The sequence below is a fragment of the Schistocerca piceifrons genome, chromosome 6 (genome assembly GCF_021461385.2).
Source record: "Schistocerca piceifrons isolate TAMUIC-IGC-003096 chromosome 6, iqSchPice1.1, whole genome shotgun sequence".
Lineage (NCBI taxonomy): Eukaryota > Metazoa > Arthropoda > Insecta > Orthoptera > Acrididae > Schistocerca > Schistocerca piceifrons.
Genome location: NC_060143.1, coordinates 426,457,831 through 426,474,194, shown reverse-complemented (window position 1 = coordinate 426,474,194; position 16,364 = coordinate 426,457,831). Strand labels below are relative to the sequence as shown.

At 42.0% G+C, this 16,364-nt stretch overlaps 5 non-coding genes across 5 annotated transcripts; all 5 read right to left on the bottom strand.

The window, feature by feature from the left end:
* Window positions 1-4,321: 4,321 nt before the first annotated feature.
* On the bottom strand, window positions 4,322-4,428 carry LOC124803795. The gene has a single exon (XR_007017272.1). It is a non-coding gene; the product is annotated as a U6 spliceosomal RNA (small nuclear RNA).
* Window positions 4,429-6,915: 2,487 nt separating this feature from the next.
* LOC124803793 lies at window positions 6,916-7,022 on the bottom strand. Its single transcript, XR_007017271.1, has one exon. It is a non-coding gene; the product is annotated as a U6 spliceosomal RNA (small nuclear RNA).
* Window positions 7,023-9,509: 2,487 nt separating this feature from the next.
* On the bottom strand, window positions 9,510-9,616 carry LOC124803792. Its single transcript, XR_007017270.1, has one exon. It is a non-coding gene; the product is annotated as a U6 spliceosomal RNA (small nuclear RNA).
* Window positions 9,617-12,103: 2,487 nt separating this feature from the next.
* Window positions 12,104-12,210, bottom strand: LOC124803791. Its single transcript, XR_007017269.1, has one exon. It is a non-coding gene; the product is annotated as a U6 spliceosomal RNA (small nuclear RNA).
* Window positions 12,211-14,697: 2,487 nt separating this feature from the next.
* Window positions 14,698-14,804, bottom strand: LOC124803790. The gene has a single exon (XR_007017268.1). It is a non-coding gene; the product is annotated as a U6 spliceosomal RNA (small nuclear RNA).
* Between the last annotated feature and the right edge of the window lie 1,560 nt (window positions 14,805-16,364).

Below are 16,364 nucleotides of genomic sequence, written 5' to 3'. Positions count from 1 at the left end.
TAGGTCACTACTAGCGCATGGATGGGTGAATGCGAGTTGTGTGAGGTAGTAGTAGGAATGATGGACATAGTTCCGTTTTCAGTACAATACCAGGTGATATATTTGTGTTGATCCAAGTTTACACAGGGCAGGTCTACTTGGCAACAGTGAAACACTGTGATGGAGATGTGTGAATGAGCCTAAAATGTTGAGGGGACATGTGGTAAGAGAAACCAGGTTAGCATTGTGTTAGTAGCTGTAGTTATGTTCCTGTGAAATGTCAGTCAGATGTAATCCAGTTTGGTGAATGTTGTTATTACAGGAAGAATTGCTAGTGCAAAACAAAGAGTGATAGATTTAGTATCTGAAAGCAGTTAATAACTGAGTAGCTACTGGTGTCATGTGACACGAACTGGTTTGTGATGTTGCTGTCTATTCCAAAACCCTGAAGCTTGCTAGTGTTTTGTGTCTTGACTGCCCCTGCATCTGCTTATGTGCTAGAGCTTCTGTGTACGTGACATGATGAATATTGCATGCAGGGTTTGTCCAATCTTTCTGCTAGACACAGGATGAGAGGTGCATCAGCTGTAATTGTGAACAGCATCGACTTGTATGACATTGATGGGATTCAAAGTGCTGTCAAAATAGTAGAGCCTCACATCTAAATACTATATGTTAATACTAGCATACTGGTCTGCTTACTAAACACTTCAGTGTTGTGGTATTCATTGGCTGACACTTTTGAATTTAATTTAGGTAACTATATGTAGTGGCAGATTGCCAGACATGTGGGAAAAGACTTTGTGCGTCACACCAGTGAAATTTGTACATGACATGCTTGTGCACCACAGATTTGCTGCAATAGTTGGTTTTTAGGTGAAGGGCAGTGGCTTATTACACAGGCAGATATGCTTCAGTTAAGAATCTGATGAGGTGTCACCTGCAGTCTGTATTATGAGGCTGCAGCTGGATAGCAAGGCCACTAGGAAAGTTACTTGAAACATAATGTTAAATGAACTTCCTGTAAAGGGGTAGCCTGCACACTTAATGATTAAAGAGACATCTTCCTTCCCATGTTTATTTATGGTGCTGAAACAATTATGGCGTCAGCTGCGGCCATGAAGATGAATAAAGTTAAATGTTGTGGGTCTGTGTGCAGTCAGTATGTGATAGTGGCATACAGGCACCAGAAGCTTTGTAGGCGTTAGAGAAAAATAAATATTAGGTAATGCAAGCTAATTTTAGAGCGCTAGAGTGTATTTAAGCAGTAGTGTGAGTGAAAGTATGTGAGTGAGAAAGATTTGGAACATGCAGCTATCTTGTGTAAAGTTGATGTAAGGTTTCCAAATGTTGTGTGTGGCAGTAGGTGTGTGTTATGAAATGACGTGATTGAGACAGTAGGAAGAGATGTTGTGACAGCAGAGTGTGATACTGAGGAAGAGAAGAGGCTTTTGCCTGTGCTAGGCTTAGTCTTAGACTGGCTGTGATTTGTGTCAGGTTTGTGAATGAGCTGAAGGGGTGCTAGTGACATGTACTTGTGTCAGTGTAGTTGTGGTTTTGGTGTGCTTGCTGAGTTGTTATTAGAGTGACATTTTAGATGTGCATTGGTGATGTAAGGGATAGGTTTATTGCCAGTTTTATCATGTTCTGTTGTGAATGAAAGAGAGTGGAGGAGAACTGCGTAAATGGACAGCATAGTTTGTGACAAGTGGGTGCAGATATGAAGCGAAACCTGTGTAGGTGGCTGAGGGTATTAGCAGCTGATGTGAGACATGAGAGAGTGAGATTGCGATAAAAACGTGGAATCTTCTCTGTATCGTTCCAATTTTAGTATATGTACCGCCGAAGCGAGTACATTCGAGGGGATCTCTGAAATTGTATATATACTTATGGCGTCGCGTCAAATATGGTTCGGCTTGGACGTAGCTTTACGCAGCTCTGGCGAGGAACACAAGGCCTGCCGAGTGCTAATCTAGGAATTAATTACTGCGAGGTGTCGTTCTTAGTAAGTGGCAGCTCTGTTAACTGTATTATTTGGCAGTATTGGATGTAAAACTTAGATCGTAGAGTCGCTTGCTCTCGCAGCATCCACCCAGAGCAGCAGCAGCAGGTTCACACAGCTGCCGCTAGGCGGCAGCAAGACGTGATGGCACGTATTGTCGCCATGTTCTCACATTCCGAGTTTAGTGTCTTATAGGCATACCTATGAAACACACTTCTCTAATGTGTGGGATAAATGGCGCTGATTGGAGCTGGTAGCAGGTCTTGAAGACTCTCAAAACAAGCGAATATTTTTGCGAAACTGTCTTCACTGCTAACACAAATTGCACTACTCTTTCAGTGGTACTTTCTCACGATACTAATCGATTTAATGACAGAGTGCAAGGCAACTTTTAACTCACACATCAAGTACAGCACAAGAAGACACAGTGTGTGACCATGTAAATTATTGAGTAACTCCTATTCATCCAATGGCGCCCGAAGACAATAGTGACTGCAAAAAGAGACACAGTAGCCTCACGAACCATTAAAAACACCATTCATATTGCACACTTTGAAACACAGCAGTGTAGGTCACTACTAGCGCATGGATGGGTGAATGCGAGTTGTGTGAGGTAGTAGTAGGAATGATGGACATAGTTCCGTTTTCAGTACAATACCAGGTGATATATTTGTGTTGATCCAAGTTTACACAGGGCAGGTCTACTTGGCAACAGTGAAACACTGTGATGGAGATGTGTGAATGACCCTAAAATGTTGAGGGGACATGTGGTAAGAGAAACCAGGATAGCATTGTGTTAGTAGCTGTAGTTATGTTCCTGTGAAATGTCAATCAGATGTAATCCAGTTTGGTGAATGTTGTTATTACAGGAAGAATTGCTAGTGCAGAACAAAGAGTGATAGATTTAGTATCTGAAAGCAGTTAATAACTGAGTAGCTACTGGTGTCATGTGACACAAACTGGTTTGTGATGTTGCTGTCTATTCCAAAATCCTGAAGCTTGCTAGTGTTTTGTGTCTTGACTGCCCCGGTATCTGCTTATGTGCTAGAGCTTCTGTGTATGTGACATGATGAATATTGCATGCAGGGTTTGTCCAATCTTTCTGCTAGACACAGGATGAGAGGTGCATCAGCTGTAATTGTGAACAGCATCGACTTGTATGACATTGATGGGATTCAAAGTGCTGTCAAAATAGTAGAGCCTCACATCTAAATACTATATGTTAATACTAGCATACTGGTCTGCTTTCTAAACACTTCAGTGTTGTGGTATTCATTGGCTGACACTTTTGAATTTAATTTAGGTAACTATATGTAGTGGCAGATTGCCAGACATGTGGGAAAATACTTTGTGCGTCACACCAGTGAAATTTGTACATGACATGCTTGTGCACCACAGATTTGCTGTAATAGTTGGTTTTTAGGTGAAGGGCAGTGGCTTATTACACAGGCAGATATGCTTCAGTTAAGAATCTGATGAGGTGTCACCTGCAGTCTGTATTATGAGGCTGCAGCTGGATAGCAAGGCCACTAGGAAAGTTACTTGAAACATAATGTTAAATGAACTTCCTGTAAAGGGGTAGCTTGCACACTTAATGATTAAAGAGACATCTTCCTTCCCATGTTTATTTATGGTGCTGAAACAATTATGGCATCAGCTGCAGCCATGAAGATGAATAAAGTTAAATGTTGTGGGTCTGTGTGCAGTCAGTATGTGATAGTGGCATACAGGCACCAGAAGCTTTGTAGGCGTTAGAGAAAAATAAATATTAGGTAATGCAAGCTAATTTTAGAGCGCTAGAGTGTATTTAAGCAGTAGTGTGAGTGAAAGTATGTGAGTGAGAAAGATTTGGAACATGCAGCTATCTTGTGTAAAGTTGATGTAAGGTTTCCAAATGTTGTGTGTGGCAGTAGGTGTGTGTTATGAAATGACGTGATTGAGACAGTAGGAAGAGATGTTGTGACAGCAGAGTGTGATACTGAGGAAGAGAAGAGGCTTTTGCCTGTGCTAGGCTTAGTCTTAGACTGGCTGTGATTTGTGTCAGGTTTGTGAATGAGCTGAAGGGGTGCTAGTGACATGTACTTGTGTCAGTGTAGTTGTGGTTTTGGTGTGCTTGCTGAGTTGTTATTAGAGTGACATTTTAGATGTGCATTGGTGATGTAAGGGATAGGTTTATTGCCAGTTTTATCATGTTCTGTTGTGAATGAAAGAGAGTGGAGGAGAACTGCGTAAATGGACAGCATAGTTTGTGACAAGTGGGTGCAGATATGAAGCGAAACTTGTGTAGGTGGCTGAGGGTATTAGCAGCTGATGTGAGACATGAGAGAGTGAGATTGCGGAAAAAATGTGGAACGCTTCACGATTTTGCGTGTCATCCTTGCGCAGGGGCCATGCTAATCTTCTCTGTATCGTTCCAATTTTAGTATATGTACCGCCGAAGCGAGTACATTCGAGGGGCCCTCTGAAATTGTATATATAGTTATGGCGTCGCGTCAAATATGGTTCGGCTTGGACGTAGCTTTACGCAGCTCTGGCGAGGAACACAAGGCCTGCCGAGTGCTAATCTGTAAATTAATTACTGCGAGGTGTCGTTCTTAGTAAGTGGCAGCTCTGTTAACTGTATTATTTGGCAGTATTGGATGTAAAACGTAGATCGTAGAGTCGCTTGCTCTCGCAGCATCCACCCAGAGCAGCAGCAGCAGGTTCACACAGCTGCCGCTAGGCGGCAGCAAGACGTGATGGCACGTATTGTCGCCATGTTCTCACATTCCGAGTTTAGTGTCTTATAGGCATACCTATGAAACACACTTCTCTAATGTGTGGGATAAATGGCGCTGATTGGAGCTGGTAGCAGGTCTTGAAGACTCTCAAAACAAGCGAATATTTTTGCGAAACTGTCTTCACTGCTAACACAAACTGCATTACTCTTTCAGTGGTACTTTCTCACGATACTAATCGATTTAATGACAGAGTGCAAGGCAACTTTTAACTCACACATCAAGTACAGCACAAGAAGACACAGTGTGTGACCATGAAAATTATTGAGTAGCTCCAATTCATCCAATGGCGCCAGAAGACAATAGTGACTGCAAAAAGAGACACAGTAGCCTCACGAACCATTAAAAACACCATTCATATTGCACACTTTGAAACACAGCAGTGTAGGTCACTACTAGCGCATGGATGGGTGAATGCGAGTTGTGTGAGGTAGTAGTAGGAATGATGGACATAGTTCCGTTTTCAGTACAATACCAGGTGATATATTTGTGTTGATCCAAGTTTACACAGGGCAGGTCTACTTGGCAACAGTGAAACACTGTGATGGAGATGTGTGAATGAGCCTAAAATGTTGAGGGGACATGTGGTAAGAGAAACCAGGTTAGCATTGTGTTAGTAGCTGTAGTTATGTTCCTGTGAAATGTCAGTCAGATGTAATCCAGTTTGGTGAATGTTGTTATTACAGGAAGAATTGCTAGTGCAAAACAAAGAGTGATAGATTTAGTATCTGAAAGCAGTTAATAACTGAGTAGCTACTGGTGTCATGTGACACAAACTGGTTTGTGATGTTGCTGTCTATTCCAAAATCCTGAAGCTTGCTAGTGTTTTGTGTCTTGACTGCCTCTGTATCTGCTTATGTGCTAGAGCTTCTGTGTATGTGACATGATGAATATTGCATGCAGGGTTTGTCCAATCTTTCTGCTAGACACAGGATGAGAGGTGCATCAGCTGTAATTGTGAACAGCATCGACTTGTATGACATTGATGGGATTCAAAGTGCTGTCAAAATAGTAGAGCCTCACATCTAAATACTATATGTTAATACTAGCATACTGGTCTGCTTTCTAAACACTTCAGTGTTGTGGTATTCATTGGCTGACACTTTTGAATTTAATTTAGGTAACTATATGTAGTGGCAGATTGCCAGACATGTGGGAAAATACTTTGTGCGTCACACCAGTGAAATTTGTACATGACATGCTTGTGCACCACAGATTTGCTGTAATAGTTGGTTTTTAGGTGAAGGGCAGTGGCTTATTACACAGGCAGATATGCTTCAGTTAAGAATCTGATGAGGTGTCACCTGCAGTCTGTATTATGAGGCTGCAGCTGGATAGCAAGGCCACTAGGAAAGTTACTTGAAACATAATGTTAAATGAACTTCCTGTAAAGGGGTAGCTTGCACACTTAATGATTAAAGAGACATCTTCCTTCACATGTTTATTTATGCTGCTGAAACAATTATGGCATCAGCTGCAGCCATGAAGATGAATAAAGTTAAATGTTGTGGGTCTGTGTGCAGTCAGTATGTGATAGTGGCATACAGGCACCAGAAGCTTTGTAGGCGTTAGAGAAAAATAAATATTAGGTAATGCAAGCTAATTTTAGAGCGCTAGAGTGTATTTAAGCAGTAGTGTGAGTGAAAGTATGTGAGTGAGAAAGATTTGGAACATGCAGCTATCTTGTGTAAAGTTGATGTAAGGTTTCCAAATGTTGTGTGTGGCAGTAGGTGTGTGTTATGAAATGACGTGATTGAGACAGTAGGAAGAGATGTTGTGACAGCAGAGTGTGATACTGAGGAAGAGAAGAGGCTTTTGCCTGTGCTAGGCTTAGTCTTAGACTGGCTGTGATTTGTGTCAGGTTTGTGAATGAGCTGAAGGGGTGCTAGTGACATGTACTTGTGTCAGTGTAGTTGTGGTTTTGGTGTGCTTGCTGAGTTGTTATTAGAGTGACATTTTAGATGTGCATTGGTGATGTAAGGGATAGGTTTATTGCCAGTTTTATCATGTTCTGTTGTGAATGAAAGAGAGTGGAGGAGAACTGCGTAAATGGACAGCATAGTTTGTGACAAGTGGGTGCAGATATGAAGCGAAACTTGGGTAGGTGGCTGAGGGTATTAGCAGCTGATGTGAGACATGAGAGAGTGAGATTGCGAAAAAAATGTGGAACGCTTCACGATTTTGCGTGTCATCCTTGCGCAGGGGCCATGCTAATCTTCTCTGTATCGTTCCAATTTTAGTATATGTACCGCCGAAGCGAGTACATTCGAGGGGCCCTCTGAAATTGTATATATAGTTATGGCGTCGCGTCAAATATGGTTCGGCTTGGACGTAGCTTTACGCAGCTCTGGCGAGGAACACAAGGCCTGCCGAGTGCTAATCTGTGAATTACTTACTGCGAGGTGTCGTTCTTAGTAAGTGGCAGCTCTGTTAACTGTATTATTTGGCAGTATTGGATGTAAAACTTAGATCGTAGCGTCGCTTGCTCTCGCAGCATCCACCCAGAGCAGCAGCAGCAGGTTCACACAGCTGCCGCTAGGCGGCAGCAAGACGTGATGGCACGTATTGTCGCCATGTTCTCACATTCCGAGTTTAGTGTCTTATAGGCATACCTATGAAACACACTTCTCTAATGTGTGGGATAAATGGCGCTGATTGGAGCTGGTAGCAGGTCTTGAAGACTCTCAAAACAAGCGAATATTTTTGCGAAACTGTCTTCACTGCTAACACAAATTGCACTACTCTTTCAGTGGTACTTTCTCACGATACTAATCGATTTAATGACAGAGTGCAAGGCAACTTTTAACTCACACATCAAGTACAGCACAAGAAGACACAGTGTGTGACCATGTAAATTATTGAGTAACTCCTATTCATCCAATGGCGCCCGAAGACAATAGTGACTGCAAAAAGAGACACAGTAGCCTCACGAACCATCAAAAACACCATTCATATTGCACACTTTGAAACACAGCAGTGTAGGTCACTACTAGCGCATGGATGGGTGAATGCGAGTTGTGTGAGGTAGTAGTAGGAATGATGGACATAGTTCCGTTTTCAGTACAATACCAGGTGATATATTTGTGTTGATCCAAGTTTACACAGGGCAGGTCTACTTGGCAACAGTGAAACACTGTGATGGAGATGTGTGAATGACCCTAAAATGTTGAGGGGACATGTGGTAAGAGAAACCAGGATAGCATTGTGTTAGTAGCTGTAGTTATGTTCCTGTGAAATGTCAATCAGATGTAATCCAGTTTGGTGAATGTTGTTATTACAGGAAGAATTGCTAGTGCAGAACAAAGAGTGATAGATTTAGTATCTGAAAGCAGTTAATAACTGAGTAGCTACTGGTGTCATGTGACACAAACTGGTTTGTGATGTTGCTGTCTATTCCAAAATCCTGAAGCTTGCTAGTGTTTTGTGTCTTGACTGCCCCTGTATCTGCTTATGTGCTAGAGCTTCTGTGTATGTGACATGATGAATATTGCATGCAGGGTTTGTCCAATCTTTCTGCTAGACACAGGATGAGAGGTGCATCAGCTGTAATTGTGAACAGCATCGACTTGTATGACATTGATGGGATTCAAAGTGCTGTCAAAATAGTAGAGCCTCACATCTAAATACTATATGTTAATACTAGCATACTGGTCTGCTTTCTAAACACTTCAGTGTTGTGGTATTCATTGGCTGACACTTTTGAATTTAATTTAGGTAACTATATGTAGTGGCAGATTGCCAGACATGTGGGAAAATACTTTGTGCGTCACACCAGTGAAATTTGTACATGACATGCTTGTGCACCACAGATTTGCTGTAATAGTTGGTTTTTAGGTGAAGGGCAGTGGCTTATTACACAGGCAGATATGCTTCAGTTAAGAATCTGATGAGGTGTCACCTGCAGTCTGTATTATGAGGCTGCAGCTGGATAGCAAGGCCACTAGGAAAGTTACTTGAAACATAATGTTAAATGAACTTCCTGTAAAGGGGTAGCCTGCACACTTAATGATTAAAGAGACATCTTCCTTCCCATGTTTATTTATGCTGCTGAAACAATTATGGCGTCAGCTGCAGCCATGAAGATGAATAAAGTTAAATGTTGTGGGTCTGTGTGCAGTCAGTATGTGATAGTGGCATACAGGCACCAGAAGCTTTGTAGGCGTTAGAGAAAAATAAATATTAGGTAATGCAAGCTAATTTTAGAGCGCTAGAGTGTATTTAAGCAGTAGTGTGAGTGAAAGTATGTGAGTGAGAAAGATTTGGAACATGCAGCTATCTTGTGTAAAGTTGATGTAAGGTTTCCAAATGTTGTGTGTGGCAGTAGGTGTGTGTTATGAAATGACGTGATTGAGACAGTAGGAAGAGATGTTGTGACAGCAGAGTGTGATACTGAGGAAGAGAAGAGGCTTTTGCCTGTGCTAGGCTTAGTCTTAGACTGGCTGTGATTTGTGTCAGGTTTGTGAATGAGCTGAAGGGGTGCTAGTGACATGTACTTGTGTCAGTGTAGTTGTGGTTTTGGTGTGCTTGCTGAGTTGTTATTAGAGTGACATTTTAGATGTGCATTGGTGATGTAAGGGATAGGTTTATTGCCAGTTTTATCATGTTCTGTTGTGAATGAAAGAGAGTGGAGGAGAACTGCGTAAATGGACAGCATAGTTTGTGACAAGTGGGTGCAGATATGAAGCGAAACCTGTGTAGGTGGCTGAGGGTATTAGCAGCTGATGTGAGACATGAGAGAGTGAGATTGCGAAAAAAATGTGGAACGCTTCACGATTTTGCGTGTCATCCTTGCGCAGGGGCCATGCTAATCTTCTCTGTATCGTTCCAATTTTAGTATATGTACCGCCGAAGCGAGTACATTCGAGGGGCTCTCTGAAATTGTATATATAGTTATGGCGTCGCGTCAAATATGGTTCGGCTTGGACGTAGCTTTACGCAGCTCTGGCGAGGAACACAAGGCCTGCCGAGTGCTAATCTAGGAATTAATTACTGCGAGGTGTCGTTCTTAGTAAGTGGCAGCTCTGTTAACTGTATTATTTGGCAGTATTGGATGTAAAACTTAGATCGTAGAGTCGCTTGCTCTCGCAGCATCCACCCAGAGCAGCAGCAGCAGGTTCACACAGCTGCCGCTAGGCGGCAGCAAGACGTGATGGCACGTATTGTCGCCATGTTCTCACATTCCGAGTTTAGTGTCTTATAGGCATACCTATGAAACACACTTCTCTAATGTGTGGGATAAATGGCGCTGATTGGAGCTGGTAGCAGGTCTTGAAGACTCTCAAAACAAGCGAATATTTTTGCGAAACTGTCTTCACTGCTAACACAAATTGCATTACTCTTTCAGTGGTACTTTCTCACGATACTAATCGATTTAATGACAGAGTGCAAGGCAACTTTTAACTCACACATCAAGTACAGCACAAGAAGACACAGTGTGTGACCATGTAAATTATTGAGTAACTCCTATTCATCCAATGGCGCCCGAAGACAATAGTGACTGCAAAAAGAGACACAGTAGCCTCACGAACCATTAAAAACACTATTCATATTGCACACTTTGAAACACAGCAGTGTAGGTCACTACTAGCACATGGATGGGTGAATGCGAGTTGTGTGAGGTAGTAGTAGGAATGATGGACATAGTTCCGTTTTCAGTACAATACCAGGTGATATATTTGTGTTGATCCAAGTTTACACAGGGCAGGTCTACTTGGCAACAGTGAAACACTGTGTAAGAGATGTGTGAATGACCCTAAAATGTTGAGGGGACATGTGGTAAGAGAAACCAGGATAGCATTGTGTTAGTAGCTGTAGTTATGTTCCTGTGAAATGTCAATCAGATGTAATCCAGTTTGGTGAATGTTGTTATTACAGGAAGAATTGCTAGTGCAGAACAAAGAGTGATAGATTTAGTATCTGAAAGCAGTTAATAACTGAGTAGCTACTGGTGTAATGTGACACGAACTGGTTTGTGATGTTGCTGTCTATTCCAAAATCCTGAAGCTTGCTAGTGTTTTGTGTCTTGACTGCCCCTGTATCTGCTTATGTGCTAGAGCTTCTGTGTATGTGACATGATGAATATTGCATGCAGGGTTTGTCCAATCTTTCTGCTAGACACAGGATGAGAGGTGCATCAGCTGTAATTGTGAACAGCATCGACTTGTATGACATTGATGGGATTCAAAGTGCTGTCAAAATAGTAGAGCCTCACATCTAAATACTATATGTTAATACTAGCATACTGGTCTGCTTTCTAAACACTTCAGTGTTGTGGTATTCATTGGCTGACACTTTTGAATTTAATTTAGGTAACTATATGTAGTGGCAGATTGCCAGACATGTGGGAAAATACTTTGTGCGTCACACCAGTGAAATTTGTACATGACATGCTTGTGCACCACAGATTTGCTGTAATAGTTGGTTTTTAGGTGAAGGGCAGTGGCTTATTACACAGGCAGATATGCTTCAGTTAAGAATCTGATGAGGTGTCACCTGCAGTCTGTATTATGAGGCTGCAGCTGGATAGCAAGGCCACTTGGAAAGTTACTTGAAACATAATGTTAAATGAACTTCCTGTAAAGGGGTAGCTTGCACACTTAATGATTAAAGAGACATCTTCCTTCCCATGTTTATTTATGGTGCTGAAACAATTATGGCATCAGCTGCAGCCATGAAGATGAATAAAGTTAAATGTTGTGGGTCTGTGTGCAGTCAGTATGTGATAGTGGCATACAGGCACCAGAAGCTTTGTAGGCGTTAGAGAAAAATAAATATTAGGTAATGCAAGCTAATTTTAGAGCGCTAGAGTGTATTTAAGCAGTAGTGTGAGTGAAAGTATGTGAGTGAGAAAGATTTGGAACATGCAGCTATCTTGTGTAAAGTTGATGTAAGGTTTCCAAATGTTGTGTGTGGCAGTAGGTGTGTGTTATGAAATGACGTGATTGAGACAGTAGGAAGAGATGTTGTGACAGCAGAGTGTGATACTGAGGAAGAGAAGAGGCTTTTGCCTGTGCTAGGCTTAGTCTTAGACTGGCTGTGATTTGTGTCAGGTTTGTGAATGAGCTGAAGGGGTGCTAGTGACATGTACTTGTGTCAGTGTAGTTGTGGTTTTGGTGTGCTTGCTGAGTTGTTATTAGAGTGACATTTTAGATGTGCATTGGTGATGTAAGGGATAGGTTTATTGCCAGTTTTATCATGTTCTGTTGTGAATGAAAGAGAGTGGAGGAGAACTGCGTAAATGGACAGCATAGTTTGTGACAAGTGGGTGCAGATATGAAGCGAAGCTTGTGTAGGTGGCTGAGGGTATTAGCAGCTGTTGTGAGACATGAGAGAGTGAGATTGCGAAAAAAATGTGGAACGCTTCACGATTTTGCGTGTCATCCTTGCGCAGGGGCCATGCTAATCTTCTCTGTATCGTTCCAATTTTAGTATATGTACCGCCGAAGCGAGTACATTCGAGGGGCTCTCTGAAATTGTATATATAGTTATGGCGTCGCGTCAAATATGGTTCGGCTTGGACGTAGCTTTACGCAGCTCTGGCGAGGAACACAAGGCCTGCCGAGTGCTAATCTAGGAATTAATTACTGCGAGGTGTCGTTCTTAGTAAGTGGCAGCTCTGTTAACTGTATTATTTGGCAGCATTGGATGTAAAACTTAGATCGTAGAGTCGCTTGCTCTCGCAGCATCCACCCAGAGCAGCAGCAGCAGGTTCACACAGCTGCCGCTAGGCGGCAGCAAGACGTGATGGCACGTATTGTCGCCATGTTCTCACATTCCGAGTTTAGTGTCTTATAGGCATACCTATGAAACACACTTCTCTAATGTGTGGGATAAATGGCGCTGATTGGAGCTGGTAGCAGGTCTTGAAGACTCTCAAAACAAGCGAATATTTTTGCGAAACTGTCTTCACTGCTAACACAAATTGCACTACTCTTTCAGTGGTACTTTCTCACGATACTAATCGATTTAATGACAGAGTGCAAGGCAACTTTTAACTCACACATCAAGTACAGCACAAGAAGACACAGTGTGTGACCATGTAAATTATTGAGTAACTCCTATTCATCCAATGGCGCCCGAAGACAATAGTGACTGCAAAAAGAGACACAGTAGCCTCACGAACCATTAAAAACACTATTCATATTGCACACTTTGAAACACAGCAGTGTAGGTCACTACTAGCACATGGATGGGTGAATGCGAGTTGTGTGAGGTAGTAGTAGGAATGATGGACATAGTTCCGTTTTCAGTACAATACCAGGTGATATATTTGTGTTGATCCAAGTTTGTACAGGGCAGGTCTACTTGGCAACAGTGAAACACTGTGTAAGAGATGTGTGAATGACCCTAAAATGTTGAGGGGACATGTGGTAAGAGAAACCAGGATAGCATTGTGTTAGTAGCTGTAGTTATGTTCCTGTGAAATGTCAATCAGATGTAATCCAGTTTGGTGAATGTTGTTATTACAGGAAGAATTGCTAGTGCAGAACAAAGAGTGATAGATTTAGTATCTGAAAGCAGTTAATAACTGAGTAGCTACTGGTGTCATGTGACACAAACTGGTTTGTGATGTTGCTGTCTATTCCAAAATCCTGAAGCTTGCTAGTGTTTTGTGTCTTGACTGCCTCTGTATCTGCTTATGTGCTAGAGCTTCTGTGTATGTGACATGATGAATATTGCATGCAGGGTTTGTCCAATCTTTCTGCTAGACACAGGATGAGAGGTGCATCAGCTGTAATTGTGAACAGCATCGACTTGTATGACATTGATGGGATTCAAAGTGCTGTCAAAATAGTAGAGCCTCACATCTAAATACTATATGTTAATACTAGCATACTGGTCTGCTTTCTAAACACTTCAGTGTTGTGGTATTCATTGGCTGACACTTTTGAATTTAATTTAGGTAACTATATGTAGTGGCAGATTGCCAGACATGTGGGAAAATACTTTGTGCGTCACACCAGTGAAATTTGTACATGACATGCTTGTGCACCACAGATTTGCTGTAATAGTTGGTTTTTAGGTGAAGGGCAGTGGCTTATTACACAGGCAGATATGCTTCAGTTAAGAATCTGATGAGGTGTCACCTGCAGTCTGTATTATGAGGCTGCAGCTGGATAGCAAGGCCACTAGGAAAGTTACTTGAAACATAATGTTAAATGAACTTCCTGTAAAGGGGTAGCTTGCACACTTAATGATTAAAGAGACATCTTCCTTCACATGTTTATTTATGCTGCTGAAACAATTATGGCATCAGCTGCAGCCATGAAGATGAATAAAGTTAAATGTTGTGGGTCTGTGTGCAGTCAGTATGTGATAGTGGCATACAGGCACCAGAAGCTTTGTAGGCGTTAGAGAAAAATAAATATTAGGTAATGCAAGCTAATTTTAGAGCGCTAGAGTGTATTTAAGCAGTAGTGTGAGTGAAAGTATGTGAGTGAGAAAGATTTGGAACATGCAGCTATCTTGTGTAAAGTTGATGTAAGGTTTCCAAATGTTGTGTGTGGCAGTAGGTGTGTGTTATGAAATGACGTGATTGAGACAGTAGGAAGAGATGTTGTGACAGCAGAGTGTGATACTGAGGAAGAGAAGAGGCTTTTGCCTGTGCTAGGCTTAGTCTTAGACTGGCTGTGATTTGTGTCAGGTTTGTGAATGAGCTGAAGGGGTGCTAGTGACATGTACTTGTGTCAGTGTAGTTGTGGTTTTGGTGTGCTTGCTGAGTTGTTATTAGAGTGACATTTTAGATGTGCATTGGTGATGTAAGGGATAGGTTTATTGCCAGTTTTATCATGTTCTGTTGTGAATGAAAGAGAGTGGAGGAGAACTGCGTAAATGGACAGCATAGTTTGTGACAAGTGGGTGCAGATATGAAGCGAAACTTGGGTAGGTGGCTGAGGGTATTAGCAGCTGATGTGAGACATGAGAGAGTGAGATTGCGAAAAAAATGTGGAACGCTTCACGATTTTGCGTGTCATCCTTGCGCAGGGGCCATGCTAATCTTCTCTGTATCGTTCCAATTTTAGTATATGTACCGCCGAAGCGAGTACATTCGAGGGGCCCTCTGAAATTGTATATATAGTTATGGCGTCGCGTCAAATATGGTTCGGCTTGGACGTAGCTTTACGCAGCTCTGGCGAGGAACACAAGGAGTGCCGAGTGCTAATCTGTGAATTAATTACTGCGAGGTGTCGTTCTTAGTAAGTGGCAGCTCTGTTAACTGTATTATTTGGCAGTATTGGATGTAAAACTTAGATCGTAGAGTCGCTTGCTCTCGCAGCATCCACCCAGAGCAGCAGCAGCAGGTTCACACAGCTGCCGCTAGGCGGCAGCAAGACGTGATGGCACGTATTGTCGCCATGTTCTCACATTCCGAGTTTAGTGTCTTATAGGCATACCTATGAAACACACTTCTCTAATGTGTGGGATAAATGGCGCTGATTGGAGCTGGTAGCAGGTCTTGAAGACTCTCAAAACAAGCGAATATTTTTGCGAAACTGTCTTCACTGCTAACACAAATTGCATTACTCTTTCAGTGGTACTTTCTCACGATACTAATCTATTTAATGACAGAGTGCAAGGCAACTTTTAGCTCACACATCAAGTACAGCACAAGAAGACACAGTGTGTGACCATCTAAATTATTGAGCAACTCCTATTCATCCAATGGCGCCAGAAGACAATAGTGACTGCAAAAAGAGACACAGTAGCCTCACGAACCATTAAAAACACCATTCATATTGCACACTTTGAAACACAGCAGTGTAGGTCACTACTAGCGCATGGATGGGTGAATGCGAGTTGTGTGAGGTAGTAGTAGGAATGATGGACATAGTTCCGTTTTCAGTACAATACCAGGTGATATATTTGTGTTGATCCAAGTTTACACAGGGCAGGTCTACTTGGCAACAGTGAAACACTGTGATGGAGATGTGTGAATGAGCCTAAAATGTTGAGGGGACATGTGGTAAGAGAAACCAGGTTAGCATTGTGTTAGTAGCTGTAGTTATGTTCCTGTGAAATGTCAGTCAGATGTAATCCAGTTTGGTGAATGTTGTTATTACAGGAAGAATTGCTAGTGCAAAACAAAGAGTGATAGATTTAGTATCTGAAAGCAGTTAATAACTGAGTAGCTACTGGTGTCATGTGACACAAACTGGTTTGTGATGTTGCTGTCTATTCCAAAATCCTGAAGCTTGCTAGTGTTTTGTGTCTTGACTGCCTCTGTATCTGCTTATGTGCTAGAGCTTCTGTGTATGTGACATGATGAATATTGCATGCAGGGTTTGTCCAATCTTTCTGCTAGACACAGGATGAGAGGTGCATCAGCTGTAATTGTGAACAGCATCGACTCGTATGACATTGATGGGATTCAAGTGCTGTCAAAATAGTAGAGCCTCACATCTAAATACTATATGTTAATACTAGCATACTGGTCTGCTTTCTAAACACTTCAGTGTTGTGGTATTCATTGGCTGACACTTTTGAATTTAATTTAGGTAACTATATGTAGTGGCAGATTGCCAGACATGTGGGAAAATACTTTGTGCGTCACACCAGTGAAATTTGTACATGACATGCTTGTGCACCACAGATTTGCTGTAATAGTT